This window comes from Manihot esculenta, chromosome 8 (assembly GCF_001659605.2).
Source record: "Manihot esculenta cultivar AM560-2 chromosome 8, M.esculenta_v8, whole genome shotgun sequence".
Taxonomy (NCBI): domain Eukaryota; kingdom Viridiplantae; phylum Streptophyta; class Magnoliopsida; order Malpighiales; family Euphorbiaceae; genus Manihot; species Manihot esculenta.
In genome coordinates, this window is record NC_035168.2 from 19,515,561 (window position 1) to 19,535,703 (window position 20,143).

A 20,143-nucleotide genomic window follows, 5' to 3' on the forward strand; every position below is an offset into this window, starting at 1 on the left:
GCAACTCTTGTGTTCTTCTTCCAAATCTCTTCCATTTTTCTTGAGTTTTAAACTCACATTGCAAGTTTTGAGCATTTAAACCAAGTTTTGGAGCTTTGGGAACTCAGGAGCTCATTTTCGTGGATCTCCAAGTTTAGGTCGTCTCCCTCTCGATCTTCAAGAGGTAAGAGCCGATCTTAAGCTCCTTATGTGTTTTAAATAAGTTTTATGCAAGATCTATGGGTAGAAATGCATGTTAGGGTATATGTTGAGTTTATGGGTTAATATTAATGTTTTGAACAATGTGTGTTGATTGGGTGTATTTGAAGTGTTGTAGTTGGGGTATTTGATGTTTTGAGGCCCCTAGGAACTTGTATGCATGTGATGGTTGAGATGTATGCATGATTTGAGGTTTTGGGAGGCAAAGGTTCATGTGAACCAAGTTTCTGCCCTTCTGGCAGAAACCAGGTTCGGCCGCCGAAGGGAGTTTCGGCCGCCGAACCCCCCCTTGTGGAGGCAGCATTCGGCTGCCGAAGCTTGCCCCCGAAAGAAGACTTTCGGATCTGTCTGGGAGGTTCGGCCGCCGAAGGTGCCGCCGAACCTGCCTGACTTTCGGCTCTTGAGGGACTTTCGGCCGCCGAACCTGCCGCCGAAAGTGCCCTGTTCAGCCACTTCTTGCATGTTTTTATGTGATGTTTTCAGGATGTTTTAGGGGGTTTTTGGGGAGTATATTAGAGTTGTATTTACGTATGTTTGGTCCCTCATTTGAGTCCACCTGTGTAGGTTCGGACCCGAGGAACCGAGGACCCCAGCAGTGAGTTTAGCTGCTTCGGTGTTGTCAGAGTCAGCCAGAGGTGAGTGGAACTAAAACTTAATCTTTTAAATTAAATGCTTTATCACGTTTCATGCATCATGATTATGCAATAGGATGATTGCATTAGTTTTCACGAATATGCCGCATTGCATAAATTGTTGTTGTTGTGGGTGAATGTCGGATGACCCAGTTAGTCCATGACAGGAAGACCAGGCCCCATGCTACAGGCCTGGCACAGAGTAAGAAAGACCAGGCCCCAGTCTACAGGCCTGTCAGAAGAGGGAATGGGAGAGTCCCAAGGAGGCACTCAGGCTTCGGGATTTGTTCAGCCACCCCACTACCCACACTTCTCACAAAATCCCGGGTATTCGATGGGAGGTACATCGGATTACCCTAGCTTTACCCCTTCTCCCACACACATGCCATACCCACCATACCCACAGTACCCAATGTATCCACCCCCACCCTACTATCCAAATCCAGCTAACCCTACCTCAGAAAATGTTGCACCTCCTCCACCATCAGCAGAACCCACAGTTCCAGCAACCCATATACCTAAGCCTAGCTCATCTGGTGGGAGCAAGGTCAATATGACCGACTACATGAAGCTGGGTGCTCCCCAGTTTGAAACCGGTGATGACCCGTTTGTGTACTGTAACGACCCGAAAATCGGACCGCTACCGGCGCTAGGATCCGGGTCGACTTAAGGCCGCCGGGACTCGTAGCAAGCCTAACATGCATCCTGTGAACCTGCTTAATCCCATACATGATCAACAACATACATAAAAATTTAAAACTTTTCTTTCCATTCATATGCCAACTCAACCTGTGCATGCACTATAACATAATCATAACATTGATCCCTCAGTGGGATCTCATCAGTGCCCCCAAATGGGTGACATAACATATGTCGAGTTGGTTTACATAATCATCATAAAATCTCTAAGATCATGTATTAAAAGGGATAACAACATTCTATGGTCAAGCACACCTCTAATAATCCATAAACATCATTACATAACTATACTGTACTATTACATTACATCATACTACGATTTGTCATGTCCACATTCTAACTATTACACAAACAAGCTTTACTCTAACCGACCTCCTCTTCTATCCTGTACCTGCAAGCCTGGGGTAAAAGGGAGAGGGGTGAGCTAAAAGCCCAGTGAGTAGAACTATAAAACATATTAACACTATGCTCCAATGAAATGCATCATAACACAGACAATTCACATAAGGGTTGGGTGAACTTGTCACCAATTAGTCCAAGCTAACATTGTGCCAGGCCGTAGCATGGGGTCCTGGTCTTCCTGTCATAACATACCTTACTTACCATTTGCCCCAGGGCCTCCTCTGGGCTCCTGGTCTTCGAGTCCCATAACCGTGCCAGGCCGTAGAATGGGGTCCTGGTCTTTCCTTACATAGTGCCAGGCCGTAGAATGGGGTCCTGGTCTTCCTGTCATGGACTAATTGGGTCATCCAATATTCACCCACATCAACAACAATCGATGCAATGCGGCATATTCGTGGAAACTAATGCAATCATCCTATTGCATAATCATGATGCATGAAACATGATAAAACATTTAATTTAAAAGATTAAGTTTAGTTCCACTCACCTCTGGCTGACTCTGACAACACCGAAGCAGCTGAACTCACTACTGGGGTCCTCGGTTCCTCGGGTCCGAACTTACACAGGTGGACTCAAATGAGGGACCAAACATACCTGAACATAACTATAAACTACTCCCCAAAAACCCCCTAAAACATCATGAAACAACCATACAAAAACATGCAAGGAAGGCCTGGACAGGGCACTTTCGGCGGCAGGTTCGGCGGCCGAAAGTCCCTATAGAGCCGAAAGTCAGGCAGGTTCGGCGGTGTAACGACCCGAAAGTCGAACCGCTACCAGCGCTAGGATCCAGATCGGCTTATGGCCACCGGGACCCGTAGCAAGCCTGACATAACCTGTAAACCTGTATAATCCCATACATGATCAACAACATGCATAAAAATTCAAACTTTTCTTTCATTCATTTCTCATACACCAAACTCAACCTGTGCATGCACTGAACATATACATAAACATCATCATAACCTGACCCCTATACGGGATCTCATCAATGCCCCAAAGGGCGATATACATGCGTTGAGTTGGCTAACATCTGTATCATTAAATATCTAAGATCATGCATCAACAAGGGATTACAATACTTATAGGGTCAAGCACATCTATAACCTCAATATACCTCATTACATAACATACTGTAATCTCTTACATTACATCATGGAACAATTGTCACGTCCACCATCTAACTATTACATAGACATACTTCAAAACTCTGGCTAACCTCCTGGTCTACCCTGTACCTGCACATCTGGGGTTAGGGGAGAGGGGTGAGCTACAAAGCCCAGTGAGCAGAATAGTGAAATCATATATTAAAATTTCATGCCATTATGAAATGCAACACATCACAGCTAATCACATCTCGGATGGTATTGTCACCAATAGTCCTCTACATAGTCCAACTGTGCCAGGACGTAGAATGGGTACAACTGGTCTTTCTCTTATCATAACATATCATAACATACCAATGTGCCAGGGACGTAGAATGGGTACAACCTGGACTTTCTCTTACATCGTGCCAGGGACGTAGAATGGGTACAACCTGGACTTCCATACCATATCATGCCGTAACATCATCATGCCATATGAGGACTAAAGGATCATCCAATAACCAATCCACATCAACATCATAAATGCAATGCAACATATTCATGAATACTAATGCAAGCAACCTACTATATCTCATGGCATTCATGATGCATGGATCATGCTCAAAACTCATATTTCAATTATTTTAAAACTTAAGGTTTATTCCACTCACCTCTAGCTAGCTCTGACAAACTCTGTAGCAGCTGGCTCACTGCTGAGGTCCTCGGTTTCTCGGGTCCGAACCTACATAGGTGGACTCCAATGAGGGACCAAACATACATAAACATAACAATAACATACTCCCCCCTAAAACATCATGAAAACATCACATAAAAACATGCAAGAAATGGTTGAATAGGGCACTTTCGGCGGCCAAAAGTCCCTCCAGAGCCGAAAGTCAGGCACTTTCGGCGGCACCTTCGGCGGCCGAAAGTCCCAGACAGATCCGAAAGTCTTCTTTCGGGAGCAAGCTTCGGCATCCGAATGCTGCCTCCACAAGGGGGTTCGGCGGCCGAAAGTTCCTTCGGCTGCCGAACCTGGTTTCTCCCAAAAGGGCAGAAACTTGGCTCTCATGAGCCTCTTGCCTCCCAAAACCTCGAATCATGCATATAGCTCAACTAAAACATGCATACAAGTTCCTAGGGGTCTCAAACAATCAAATACCCCAACTACAACACTTCAAACACACACAATCAACATACATTGTTCAAATCATCATCAAAACCCATAAACTCAACTTAAAGCCTAACATGCATTTCTACCCCATAAAACAACTTAAAACTTACTTAAAACACATAAGGAGCTTAAGATCGGCTCTTACCTCTTGAAGATTGAGAGGGAGACGACCTAAACTTGGAGATCCACGAAAATGAGCTCCTGAGTTCCCAAAGCTCCAAAACTTGTTTCAAAAGTTCAAAACCTTCAATGCAAGCTTAAAACTCAAGAAAAATGGTGGGGATTTGAAGGAAGAACACTAGATTTGGAAGAGGGAGGTCGGAAGCTAGCTGTGGCCGAAAATGGGAGAAAGCTCGCCCATTTCGGCTAAGTGACCCTTTTATAGGTGGCTGGCCAGGCCACGTTCGGGGGCCGAAAGTGCTTCTGCATGCATGCCATGTTCGGCGGCCGAACTTGACTTTCGGCGGCCGAACCTGAACTTCCCTCACTCATGCTTTCGGGGGCCTAACGTGCCTCCAAAACGCATGCATGTTCGGCGACCGAACTTGACTTTCGGCGGCCGAACCTGGGTTTTCCTCCAAAGACTTTTCATGCAAAAACTCATTTAATTTTCATGCTTAAAACCATGAAATACCTTAAAACATTTGATGAAAACATGTTTCTACCCTATTAGAGGCTTCCGACATCCGAGATTCCACCGGACGGTAGGAATTCCGATACCGGAGTCTAGCCGGGTATTACATTCTCCCCCCCTTAAGAACATTCGTCACCGAATGTACCTCAACTAGCACACATAGCATGGCATAAAACATAATATACATACCTAGCACAAAAACACATAGAGATCTAACCTCAAAAGAGATGAGGGTACTGCTGGAGCATAGACTCCCGTGTCTCCCAAGTGCATTCCTCCAAATTGTGGTGGTTCCACAGGACTTTCACCATCGGGATTTCCTTGTTTCTTAACTTTCTGATCTGGGTGTCTAGGATCCGTACTGACTGTTCAACATAGGTGAGATCCTCTTAGACCTCCACATCAGGCTCACTAAGAACCTTGCTCGGATCTGACACAAATTTCCTCAACATCGAAACATGGAAAACCGGATGGATTCTTTCCATTGAAGCAGGTAAATCCAGCTTGTACGACACATTCCCAATCTTTTGCAAAATTTCAAAGGGTCTGATGTATCGTGGAGCTAATTTACCTTTCTTTCCGAAGCGAACCACTCCTTTCATAGGAGACATCTTAAGCAATACCAAATCCCCCTCCTGAAACTCTAACTGTCTCCTGCGGATGTCTGCATAACTCTTCTGTCTGCTGGCAGCAGTCTTGATTCTCTCTCTGATTATGGGTACCACCCTGTTGGTGATCTCTACTAGCTCAGGCCCTGCCAAGGCCTTTTCTCCAAATTCCTCCCAGCAAACAGGTGATCTGCACTTCCTTCCGTACAAAGCTTCATATGGAGCCATCCCGATGCTAGCATGATGGCTGTTGTTGTAGGCAAACTCCACCAAAGGTAGATGCTGCCTCCAAGAACCTCCAAAGTCCAGCACACACATTCTAAGCATATCTTCGATAGTCTGGATGGTCCTTTCTGACTGTCCATCAGTCTGGGGGTGGAAGGCAGTACTGAAATCCAACCTAGTACCCATGGCATTCTGCAGACTCCGCCAAAATCTGGAGGTGAACTGGGGCCCTCTATCTGATACTATAGAAACAGGAACCCCATGCAGTCTGATGATCTCGTCCACATACACCTGCGCCAACTTGTCCACAGAGTAGCTACTCCTGACAGGAATGAAGTGAGCAGATTTGGTGACTCTGTCCACAATCACCCATATGGAGTCCACCCTGTTGGACGCCGCCGGTAACCCCACTACGAAGTCCATAGCTATATTTTCCCATTTCCATTCTGGAATAGGTAGCGGGTTAAGCATTCCAGCCGGCTTCTGATGTTCCAGTTTCACCCTCTGACACACTTCGCAGGCTGACACGAACTGTACCACTTCTTTCTTCATAGCTGGCCACCAATAAACCTTCTTTAGATCTTGATACATCTTGGTGGCTCCGGGGTGAATGCTGTATCTTGCATTATGAGCTTTCTCTCATAATGTCTCCTTTTAGCCCAATGTCATCTGGTACACATAGTCTGCTCCCATAGCGGAGGATCCCCTTGCTGTCGAATCTGAACTCACTGTCATTGCCTGACTGAACAGTCCTGGTAATCTTCACTAACTCCGGGTCCTCATGCTGTTTCTGAGCCACCTGCTCCAGAAACACGGGTGCTATTCTCATCTGGGCCACCAAGGCACCTATACCAGACAACTCCATCTGTAGACCTTCCTCAATGAGCTTGTAGAGCTCCTTCACCACTGGCCTCCTCTCTGCCGATATGTGGGATAAACTGCCTAGTGACTTCCGGCTTAGGGCGTCTGCCATGACATTCGCCTTACCCGGATGATACTGAATCTTGCAATCATAGTCACTCAGCAGCTCCACCCATCTCCTCTGTCTCAAATTCAAATCTCTTTGACTCAGGATGTACTGCAGGCTTTTATGATCCGTGAAGATCTCACATTTTACCCCATAGAGGTAGTGCCTCCACATCTTGAGTGCAAAGATTACTGCTGCCATCTCTAGGTCATGTGTGGGGTAATTCAACTCATGCTTCTTCAGCTGCCTAGAAGCATAAGCGATCACCCTCTCATTCTGCATTAGTACACAACCTAGTCCCACACGGGACGCATCACAAAAGACTGTAAAGTCCTCATCACTAGATGGCAGAGCTAAAACTGGTGCTGAAGTCAACCTCTTCTTAAGCTCTTCAAAACTCTCTTCGCACTGGTCGGTCCACACAAACTTCTGATTCTTCCTGGTTAGTCTGGTCAGAGGAGCTGCTATCTTTGAGAAGTCCTGAACAAACCTCCTGTAGTAACCTGCCAAACCCAAGAAACTCCTGATCTCTGTCACTGAAGTGGGTCTAGGCCAGTTAGCCACAGTTTCTGTCTTCTTGGGGTCCACCTCAATCCCATTCTCTGACACTACATGCCCCAAGAACGAAATGCTCCTCAGCCAGAACTCACATTTAGAGAACTTGGCATACAAGCCATGTTCCCTCAAAGTCTGCAAGACCAACCGCAGATGATGGGCATGCTCTTCTGCATTCCTGGAATACACTAAGATATCATCTATGAAGACAATAACAAAGTGATCCAGGTACTGGCTAAACACTCTGTTCATGAGATCCATGAATGCTGCAGGGGCGTTGGTTAACCCGAACGGCATTACGAGGAACTCAAAATGCCCATATCTGGTCCTAAAAGCTGTCTTTGGCACATCTTCTTCCCTTATCCTTAGCTGATGGTACCCCGATCTTAGATCTATTTTGGAGAAACAACCTGCTCCTGCTAACTGGTCGAATAGATCATCGATCCTTGGCAAAGGGTACCTATTCTTGGTAGTGACTTTGTTCAACTGCCTGTAGTCGATACAAAGTCTAAGGGATCCATCCTTCTTTCTCATAAACAAGACCGGAGCACCCCAAGGTGAGGTACTCTGTCGGATGAAACCCTTTTCTACCAGCTCTTGCAATTGCTCTTTCAACTCCTTTAACTCGGCTGGAGCCATCCTGTAGGGAGGGATAGAGATCGGTCTAGTTCCAGGCACCAACTCTATCTCGAACTCTATCTCCCTAGCAGGTGGTAAACCTGGAAGCTCATCCGGAAAAACATCCTGAAACTCTCTGACAACTGGCACCGAGGCCGGTTCCCTGACCTGACTGTCTAGCTCTCTCACATGAGCTAAGTACCCCTGACATCCCTTCCTAAGCAACCTACGAGCCTGAAGAGCTGATATCAGACCTCTAGGTGTGCCCCTCTTGTCTCCTCTGAAGACGACCTCTGACCCGTCCTGATCTCTGAACCTGACTACCTTGTCTCTGCAGTCCAAGGTAGCACCATGGGTAGATAGCCAATCCATCCCTAGAATGACGTTAAAGTCTGTCAAATCTAGAACCACAAGGTCGGCGGAGAGGCATCTTCCCTCAACAAAAACTGGACTGAACTGGCAGACTGACACTGCCACTGACGGGTCACACTTGGGTCCACTGACCCATAGGGGACACCCTAACCCAGAGACTATCAGACCCAACCTCTCAACGGCTCTCGGAGCAATAAATGAATGAGATGCACCTGGGTCCATTAATGCATACACATCAGAACACCCAATGATGAGATTACCTGACACCACGGTGTTGGATGTGTTAGCCTCCTGCTGAGTCATGGTGAAGATCCTGGCTGGAGCTGATGGACCTTCACCTCGGGAACCAGAAGAAGAGGCTGCCCCTCTCCCTCTACCTCTGCCACTGCCCTGAGTTGTGGCTGGAACTGCTGGCTGTGCCACACTACCAGAAGCTGTCTGCTGGGGCTGGCCCATAAAAGGCGCTCTAGGACACTCCCGAGCTATGTGTCCCTCCTGTCCACATCTGAAACATGTATTAGTCCCAGCTCGACACACTCCCCTGTGCGGTCTTCCACATCTCTGACATTCTGTACCATCTGAGCCTGAGCTCGAGCCACCGCCAAATCCCAGACCGGATTTCAACTTGTTCCAAAACTTATTCTTCTTCGGCTTCTTGGTGGTGTTATCCCACCTCTTCTTACCTGAGCTCTGAGAAGAGAAACCTGGTCCTCCTCTGCCTAGGGTCTTAACCCCTGAAGACTGGGTCACTGACTGCTTCACTGACCCCTCAACTATAGCACTTGCCTCCATTCTTCGAGCCATATCCACCACAGTGTGGAAACTTTCCCTCTCAGCTGACTGAATCAACGAGGAGTACCTGGAGTGCAGCTTCATAACATACCTCTTGGCTTTCTTCGTATCTGTATCTAGAGCTTGCCCTGAAAAAGGCAACAGCTCCAAGAATTTATCCGTGAACTCCTCTACACCCATGTGCTCTGACTGCCTCAGTTGCTCAAACTCAATCATCTTCAGTTCTCTGGAACTGTCTGGAAAAGCCCATCCAGCGAACTCATTCGCAAATTCTTCCCATGTCATACCGTCTAGTCTCGGGTCCACATAACACTTGAACCATTCCCGTGACTTCTTGCACTTTAAAGTGAACCCTGCCATCTGAATGGCCCTACTGTCACTTGCCCCTAGCTCATCAGTTATTGTCTTCACCACTCTCAAATACTCAAAGGGGTCATCCCCTGACTTGTATTTGGGAGCATCTAGCTTGAGGTAATCTGTCATCTTTACCTTGCTCCCATCAGCTGAGCTAGGTCTAGGAGGTTGAGTAACTGGGGCTGCTGGTTCTGTAGGTGGTGGAGGTGGAGGTGCAGCATTCCCCGAGGTGGGGTTTGCCGGGTTTGGATAGAAGGGTGAGGGTGGATAAGCTGGGTACTGTGTGTAAGGTGGATAGAAAGGTGGATAGGGCATGTAGGTAGGGTAGGGGTTAAAGCTGGAGTAATCCGATGTGCCTCCCATCGGATACCCTGAACCCTGTGGAAAGGGTGGGTAATGGGGTGGAAAACCATACCCCGAGGCCTGAACGCCTCCCTGAGACTCCCCTGTCCCTTCTTCCTCCATGCTCACATCCAGGTTCCCATCCCTCCTCTGCTCCTCTTCCATAACCTCCCTCACATCTGAAGAACTTCCTCCTCTATCAGTCCCCCTTCTGCTAGCATCAAAAGACCTTCTAGGGTCCCTTGACACTCTTTCTCTGTTGGCTCTACAAGACATTGCCCTAGGCAATGTAGGAGGACGGGCGCTCGTGCCCTCATCCTCAGGTGGCACTCCAGTCAATCGTGCAGATCGACGAGTTCCTCTCATCCTGTTTTCTGAAAAACAATACACACCATGCAAACATTAGCATCATATGGTTCATGTGGGCACACATGAACCCTCATCACATACATCACATAGCATAACATATCATTAATGCTCATACACAAAGTCATGGCAATTCACATCATCATGCAAGACAGGACTCCACATCCTATCCTAGTGGACATGACCTTCCTATTGTGCTTGACCTTCTATAACATCTATGAGCCCGACACTCTAGGTCCGATCCTATGAACCTAGGGCTCTGATACCATTCTGTAACGACCCGAAAGTCGGACCGCTACCGGCGCTAGGATCCAGATCGGCTTAAGGCCGCCGGGACCCATAGCAAGCCTGACATAACCTGTAAACCTGTATAATCCCATACATGATCAACAACATGCATAAAAATTCAAACTTTTCTTTCATTCATTTCTCATACACCAAACTCAACCTGTGCATGCACTGAACATATACATAAACATCATCATAACCTGACCCCTATATGGGATCTCATCAATGCCCCAAAGGGCGATATACATGCGTTGAGTTGGCTAACATCTGTATCATTAAATATCTAAGATCATGCATCAACAAGGGATTACAATACTTATAGGGTCAAGCACATCTATAACCTCAATATACCTCATTACATAACATACTGTAATCTCTTACATTACATCATGGAACAATTGTCATGTCCACCATCTAACTATTACATAGACATACTTCAAAACTCTGGCTAACCTCCTGGTCTACCCTATACCTGCACATCTGGGGTTAGGGGAGAGGGGTGAGCTACAAAGCCCAGTGAGCAGAATAGTGAAATCATATATTAAAATTTCATGCCATTATGAAATGCAACACATCACAGCTAATCACATCTTGGATGGTATTGTCACCAATAGTCCTCTACATAGTCCAACTGTGCCGGGACGTAGAATGGGTACAACCGGTCTTTCTCTTATCATAACATATCATAACATACCAATGTGCCAGGGACATAGAATGGGTACAACCTGGACTTTCTCTTACATCGTGCCAGGGACGTAGAATGGGTACAACCTGGACTTCCATACCATATCATGCCGTAACATCATCATGCCATATGAGGACTAAAGGATCATCCAATAACCAATCCACATCAACATCATAAATGCAATGCAACATATTCGTGAATACTAATGCAAGCAACCTACTATATCTCATGGCATTCATGATGCATGGATCATGCTCAAAATTCATATTTCAATTATTTTAAAACTTAAGGTTTATTCCACTCACCTCTGGCTAGCTCTGACAAACTCTGTAGCAGCTGGCTCACTGCTGAGGTCCTCGGTTCCTCGGGTCCGAACCTACATAGGTGGACTCCAATGAGGGACCAAACATACATAAACATAACTCTAACATACTCCCCAAAAACCCCCTAAAACATCATGAAAACATCACATAAAAACATGCAAGAAATGGCTGAACAGGACACTTTCGGCGGCAGGTTCGGCGGCCGAAAGTCAGGCACTTTCGGCGGCACCTTCGGCGGCCGAAAGTCCCAGACAGATCCGAAAGTCTTCTTTCGGGAGCAAGCTTCGGCAGCCGAATGCTGCCTCCACAAGGGGGTTCGGCGGCCGAAAGTTCCTTCGGCTGCCGAACCTGGTTTCTCCCAAAAGGGCAGAAACTTGGCTCTCATGAGCCTCTTGCCTCCCAAAACCTCGAATCATGCATATAGCTCAACTAAAACATGCATACAAGTTCCTAGGGGTCTCAAACAATCAAATACCCCAACTACAACACTTCAAACACACACAATCAACATACATTGTTCAAATCATCATCAAAACCCATAAACTCAACTTAAAGCCTAACATGCATTTCTACCCCATAAAACAACTTAAAACTTACTTGAAACACATGAGGAGCTTAAGATCGGCTCTTACCTCTTGAAGATTGAGAGGGAGACGACCTAAACTTGGAGATCCACGAAAATGAGCTCCTGAGTTCCCAAAGCTCCAAAACTTGTTTCAAAAGTTCAAAACCTTCAATGCAAGCTTAAAACTCAAGAAAAATGGTGGGGATTTGAAGGAAGAACACTAGATTTGGAAGAGGGAGGTCGGAAGCTAGCTGTGGCCGAAAATGGGAGAAAGCTCGCCCATTTCGGCTAAGTGACCCTTTTATAGGTGGCTGGCCAGGCCACGTTCGGGGGCCGAAAGTGCTTCCGCATGCATGCCATGTTCGGCGGCCAAACTTGACTTTCGGCGGCCGAACCTGAACTTCCCTCACTCATGCTTTCGGGGGCCTAACGTGCCTCCAAAACACATGCATGTTCGGCGGCCGAACTTGACTTTCGGCGGCCGAACCTGGGTTTTCCTCCAAAGACTTTTCATGCAAAAACTCATTTAATTTTCATGCTTAAAACCATGAAATACCTTAAAAAATTTGATGAAAACATGTTTCTACCCTACTAGAGGCTTCCGACATCCGAGATTCCACCGGACGGTAGGAATTCCGATACCGGAGTCTAGCCGGGTATTACAGGCGGCACCTTCGGCGGTCGAAACTCCTAGACAGAGACGAAACTCATGCATGTTCGGCGGCACTTTCGGCGGCCGAAATTGCCAGATAGAGACAAAAGTCTCCCTTTCGGGGGCAAGCTTCGGCAGCCGAAAGGCTGCCTCCCCAGCCATGTTCGGCGGCCGAAAGTCCTTCGGCTGCCGAACCTGGTTTCTGCCAAAGGGCAGAAACTTGGCTCCCTTTGCACATTTCGCCTCCAAACCTTTCCAACATGCATCAAACCTATTCTACAACACACAAACACAAGCATACATGTTCCTAGGGGCCTCAAACCAACATAAACCCCATCTACAACACATCAAGAAGCTCACATTGTTCATGAACATACATTTATACCCACAAACTCCAAAAACATAACCATAACCTAAACATGCATTCTAACCCATAGATCTACTGAAAACTTACTTAAAACATGCAATGAGCTTAAGATCGGCTCTTACCTCTTGAAGATCGAGAGAGAGACGACCTAAACTCGAAGTTGGGAGAAATTGGGTTCTTGAACCTCCAAGCTCCAAAACTTTTCTCAAAAGATCAAATCTTCAAAACAAGGTTAAAACAAATGAAAATCTTGAAAGATCTAGAGGAAAGACGTCAAAGATGGGTGAGGGGTGGCGGAGACTCACCTTGGCCGAAAATGGGGAAAAAGCTCGCCCGTTTTCGGCTAAGGGACCCTTTTATAGTGGCTGGCCAGACCACGTTCGGGGGCCGAATGTGCCTCCGCATGCATGCCATGTTCGGCGGCCGAACTTGAGATTCGGCGGCCGAACCTGGACTTCCCTCACTTATGCTTTCAGGGGCCTAAAGCACACCCGCAACGCATGCATGTTCGGCGGCCGAACTTGAGGTTCGGCGGCCGAACCTGAGTTTTCCTCCAATGCTATTTTCATGCAAAAAAACTCATTTTCTTTCATGCTTAAAACATAAAACACATTAAAACATTTCATAAAAACATGGTTTTACCCTACTAGAGGCTTCCGACATCCGAGATTCCACCGGAAGGTAGGAATTCCGATACCGGAGTCTAGCCGGGTATTACATTCTCCCCCCCTTAAGAATATTCGTCCCCGAATGTTTCTCAACTAGCACATGCAAGGCATACAACATATTATACACATAAAACACATAGAGACTAACCTTAAAAGAGATGAGGATATTGCCGGAGCATAGACTCCCGTGTCTCCCAAGTGCATTCTTCCATATTGTGGTGGTTCCAAAGGACTTTCACCATCGGGATTTCCTTGTTTCTCAACTTCCTGATCTGAGTGTCCAGAATCCGTACCGGCTGCTCAACATAGGTGAGATCCTCTTGGATCTCCACATCAGGCTCACTAAGAACCTTGCCCAGATCTGACACGAACTTTCTCAACATGGAAACATGGAAAACCGGATGGATTCTCTCCATTGAAGCAGGTAAATCCAGCTTGTACGATACATTCCCAATCTTTTGCAAGACTTCAAAGGGTCCAATGTACCGCGGAGCCAGCTTACCCTTCTTCCCGAACCGAACCACTCCTTTCATTTGAGACACCTTGAGCAATACCAGATCCCCCTCCTGGAACTCTACTTGCCTTCTGTGGATATCTGCATAACTCTTCTGTCTGCTTGCAGCAGTCTTGATTCTTTCTCGGATTAAGGGTACCACCCTGCAGGTGATCTCTACTAGCTCAGGCCCTGCCAAGGCCTTTTCTCCAACTTCCTCCCAGCAAACAGGTGACCTGCACTTCCTCCCATATAAAGCTTCATATGGAGCCATCCCGATGCTAGCATGATGGCTGTTATTGTAGGCAAACTCCACCAAAGGTAGATGCTGCCTCCAAGAACCGCCATAGTCCAGCACACACATTCTTAGCATATCGTCTATGGTCTGGATGGTCCTCTCTGACTGTCCGTCTGTCTGTGGATGGAAGGCAGTGCTAAAATCCAACCTGGTACCCATGGCATCCTGTAGACTCCGCCAAAACCTGGAGGTGAACTGGGGTCCTCTATCTGACACTATAGAAACAGGAACCCCATGCAATCTGACTATCTCTTCAACATACACCTGCGCCAATTTGTCCACAGAATAGCCACTCCTGACAGGGATGAAGTGAGCAGATTTGGTGAGTCTGTCCACAATCACCCATATGGAGTCCAATCTGTTGGACGTCGCCGGTAACCCCACTACGAAGTCCATGGCTATATTCTCCCATTTCCACTCTGGAATAGGTAGCGGGTTAAGCATTCCAGCCGGCTTCTGATGTTCCAGCTTCACCCTCTGACACACCTCGCAGGCTGACACAAACTGTGCCACTTCTCTCTTCATAGCTGGCCACCAATAAACCTTTTTCAGATCCTGATACATCTTGGTGGCCCCGGGGTGAATGCTGTATCTTGCATTTTGAGCCTCTCTCATAATGTCTCCTTTTAGCCCTATGTCATCTGGTACACACAATCGACTCCCATAGCGGAGGATCCCCTTATTGTCGAATCTGAACTCACTGTCCTTGCCTGACTGAACAGTCCTGGCAATCTTCACTAACTCTGGGACCTCATGCTGTTTTTGAGCCACTTGCTCCAGAAACACAGGTGTCACTTTCATCTGAGCAACTAAAGCACCTGTACCAGACAACTCTAACTGTAGTCCTTCCTCAATGAGCTTGTAAAACTCCTTCACCACTGGTCTCCTCTTTGCTGTGATGTGGGATAGACTGCCTAGTGACTTCCGACTTAGGGCGTCTGCCACGACATTCGCCTTACCCGGATGATACTGAATCTTGCAATCATAGTCACTCAGCAGCTCTACCCATCTCCTCTGTCTTAAGTTCAAATCTCTTTGACTCAGGATGTACTGCAGGCTCTTATGATCTGTAAAGATCTCACATTTTACCCCATAGAGGTAGTGCCTCCACATCTTGAGTGCAAAGATTACTGCTGCCATCTCAAGGTCATGTGTGGGGTAATTCAACTCATGCCTCTTTAGCTGCTTCGAAGCATAAGCAATCACCCTCTCATTTTGCATCAGTACACAACCCAGTCCCACACGGGACGCATCACAAAAGACTGTAAAGTCCTCATCACTAGATGGCAGAGCTAAAACTGGTGCTGAAGTCAACCTCTTCTTAAGCTCTTCAAAACTCTCTTCGCACTGGTCAGTCCACAAAAACTTCTTATTCTTCCCGGTTAGCCTGGTCAGAGGAGCTGCTATTTTCGAGAAGTCCTAAACGAACCTCCTGTAGTAACCTGCCAAACCCAAGAAACTCCTGATCTCCGTCACTGAAGTGGTTCTAGGCCAGTTAGCCACAGTTTCTGTCTTCTTGGGGTCCACCTCTATCCCATTCTCTGACACTACATGCCCCAAGAACGAAATGCTCCTCAGCCAAAACTCACACTTAGAGAACTTGGCATACAAGCCATGTTCCCTCAAGGTCTGTAGAACCAACCTCAGATGATGGGCATGCTCCTCTGCATTCCTGGAATACACTAGGATATCATCTATGAAGACAATAACAAAGTGATCCAGGTATTGACTAAACACTCTATTCATGAGATCCATGAATGCTGCAGGGGCGTTGGTTAACCCGAATGGCATTACAAGGAACTCAAAATGCCCATATCTGGTCCTGAAAGCCATCTTTGGCACATCCTCATCTCTGATCCTCAGCTGGTGGTACCCAGATCTCAGATCTATTTTGGAGAAACAACCCGCTCCTGCTAGCTGGTCGAATAGATCGTCGATCCTTGGCAAAGGGTACTTGTTCTTGGTACTGGCTTTGTTCAACTGCCTGTAGTCGATACAAAGCCTAAGGGATCCATCCTTCTTTCTCACAAACAAAACCGGAGCACCCCAGGGTGAGGTACTCGGTCGGATGAAGCCCTTGTCTACCAGCTCCTGCAACTGCTCCTTCAACTCTTTCAATTCTGCTGGCGCCATCCTGTAGGGAGGGATAGAGATCGGTCGGGTTCCAGGCATTAGTTCTATCTCGAACTCTATCTCCCTAGCAGGTGGTAAACCTGGCAGCTCGTCTAGGAACACATCTAAGAACTCTCTAACCACTGGCACTGAGGCGGGCTCTCTGACCTGACTGCTAAGCTCTCTCACATGAGCCAAATACCCCTGACATCCCCTCCTGAGCAACCTACGAGCCTGAAGAGCTGATATCAGCCCTCTAGGTGTACCCCTCCTGTCTCCTCTGAAGACAACCTCAGACCCATCCTGACCTCTAAACCTGACTACCTTGTTCCTGCAGTCCAAGGTAGCACCATGGGTAGATAACCAGTCCATCCCTAGAATGACGTCAAAATCTGTCAAATCTAGAACCACTAGGTCGGCGGACAAGCATCTTCCCTCAACAAACACAGGACTACACTGGCAGACTGACTCTGCCACTGATGGGTCACACTTGGGTCCACTGACCCAGAGAGGACACTCTAACCCAGAAGTCATCAGACTTAACCTCCCCACGGCTCTCAGAGCAATAAAAGAATGAGATGCACCAGGGTCCATCAAGGCATACACATCTGAACAACTAATGATTAAGTTACCTGCCACCACGGTGTTAGATGCATCTGCCTCCTGCTGTGTCATTGTGAAGATCCGTGCTGGAGCTAATGGACCTTCACCTCTGAAACCCGCTGAAGAAGAGGCTGCCCCTCTCCCTCTGCCTCTGCCACTGGCCTGAGTCATGGCTGGAGCTGCTGGCTGCGCTACACTGCCTGAGGCTGTCTGCTGGGACTGAGCCATCAGGACTGCTCTTGGACATTCTCGAGCCATATGCCCCTCCTGACCACATCTGAAACAGGCGTTCGTCCCAAATCGACATACTCCCCTGTGTGGCTTACCACACTTCGCACAAACTGCATTATCCGTACCAGAGCTTGAGCCACTTCCAAAACCCAGACTAGACTTGACTTTATTCCAGAACTTATTCTTCTTACCCTTGGGCTTACCCCATCTCTTACAGCCTGAAGCTGCTGCACTCAGGGTAGAGGGATCTAACCTTCCCCCACCCGGAGTTTTAGAACCAGAAGACTGTGCCACTGTCTGCTTAACTGTCCCCTGAATGATGGCACTGGCCTCCATTTTCCTGGCCATATCTACTATGGCATGGAAGCTCTCCCTGTCCACGGACTGAATCAAGGAGGAATACCTGGAATGAAGTTTCATGACATACCTCCTTGACTTCTTCGAATCTGTATCCAGACTCTGCCCAGCAAAAGGCAACAGCTCCAAGAATCTGTCGGTGTACTCCTCTACACTCATTTCATCTATCTGCCTCAACTGTTCAAACTCTATCATCTTCAGCTCCCTTGAACTATCGGGAAAATCCCATCCTGCAAACTCATTTGCAAACTCTTCCCAGGACATGCTGTCCACTCTCGGGTTCATATAATTCTTGAACCATTCTCGTGCCTTCTTGCATTTTAATGTGAACCCAGCCATCTGGATGGCTCTACTGTCATCCGCCCCTAACTCCTCTGTAATAGTCTTGACCCTCTCAAGATACACAAATGGGTCATCACCTGACTCAAACTTGGGAGCACCCAGCTTCATGTATTCAGTCATCTTGACCTTGCTCCCACTGGCTGAGCTAGGTCTAGAAGGTTGAGCAACTGGGGCTGCTGGTTCTGTAGGTGGTGGAGGTGGTGCAACATTTTCTAAGGTAGGGTTTGCTGGATTTGGATAGTAAGGTGGGGGTGGATACATTGGGTATTGCGAATATGGTGGGTAGTATGGTTGGTATGGCATCTGTGTGGGATAAGGAGTGAAGCTAGGGTAATCTGATGTACCTCCCATCGAATACCCGGGATGTTGTGAGAAGTGTGGGTAGTGGGGTGGCTGAACAAATCCCGAGGCCTGAGTGCCTCCTTGGGACTCTCCCATACCTTCTTCCGACATGCTAACTCCCAAACTGCCATCCCTCCTCTGCTCTACATCCATCTGGTCCCCCACTTCCTCTGACATTCCGCCCTGAACTGTTCCTCTAACTGATCTGCTCCTACCCAGATCCAAAGACCTCCTAGGGTCTCTTGCTGCCCTTTCTCTGCTAGACCTACTAGACATTGCCCTAGGCAATGTAGGAGGACGGGCGCTCATGACCTCATCCTCAGGTGGTACTCCAGTCAATCTTGCTGATCGACGAGTTCCCCTCATCCTGTTTTCTGAAAGGCAGCACAACACATAAACATTAGCATCATATGGTTCATGTGGGCACACATGAACCCGCATCACATACATCACATATCATTAATGCACATGCATATAATCATGGCATTTCACATCATTATGTAAGACAGGACTCCACATCCTATCCTAGTGGACATGATCTTTCCTATTGTGCTTGACCTTCTATAACACCTATGAGCCCGACACTCTAGGTCCGACCATATGAACCTAGGGCTCTGATACCATTCTGTAACGACCCGAAAATCGGACCGCTACCGGCGCTAGGATCCGGGTCGACTTAAGGCCGCCGGGACCCGTAGCAAGCCTAACATGCATCCTGTGAACCTGCTTAATCCCATACATGATCAACAACATACATAAAAATTTAAAACTTATTCTTTCCATTCATATGCCAACTCAACCTGTGCATGCACTATAACATAATCATAACATTGATCCCTCAGTGGGATCTCATCAGTGCCCCCAAATGGGTGACATAACATATGTCGAGTTGGTTTACATAAACATCATAAAATCTCTAAGATCATGTATTAAAAGGGATAACAACATTCTATGGTCAAGCACACCTCTAATAATCCATAAACATCATTACATAACTATACTGTACTATTACATTACATCATACTACGATTTGTCATGTCCACATTCTAACTATTACACAAACAAGCTTTACTCTAACCGACCTCCTCTTCTATCCTGTACCTGCAAGCCTGGGGGTAAAAGGGAGAGGGGTGAGCTAAAAGCCCAGTGAGTAGAACTATAAAACATATTAACACTATGCTCCAATGAAATGCATCATAACACAGACAATTCACATAAGGGTTGGGTGAACTTGTCACCAATTAGTCCAAGCTAACATTGTGCCAGGCCGTAGCATGGGGTCCTGGTCTTCCTGTCATAACATACCTTACTTACCATTTGCCCTAGGGCCTCCTCTAGGCTCCTGGTCTTCGAGTCCCATAACCGTGCCAGGCCGTAGAATGGGGTCCTGGTCTTTCCTTACATAGTGCCAGGCCGTAGAATGGGGTCCTAGTCTTCCTGTCATGGACTAATTGGGTCATCCAATATTCACCCACATCAACAACAATCGATGTAATGCGGCATATTCGTGGAAACTAATGCAATCATCCTATTGCATAATCATGATGCATGAAACATGATAAAACATTTAATTTAAAAGATTAAGTTTAGTTCCACTCACCTCTGGCTGACTCTGACAACACTGAAGCAGCTGAACTCACTGCTGGGGTCCTCGGTTCCTCGGGTCCGAACCTACACAGGTGGACTCAAATGAGGGACCAAACATACATGAACATAACTATAAACTACTCCCCAAAAACCCCCTAAAACATCATGAAACAACCATACAAAAACATGCAAGGAAGGCCTGGACAA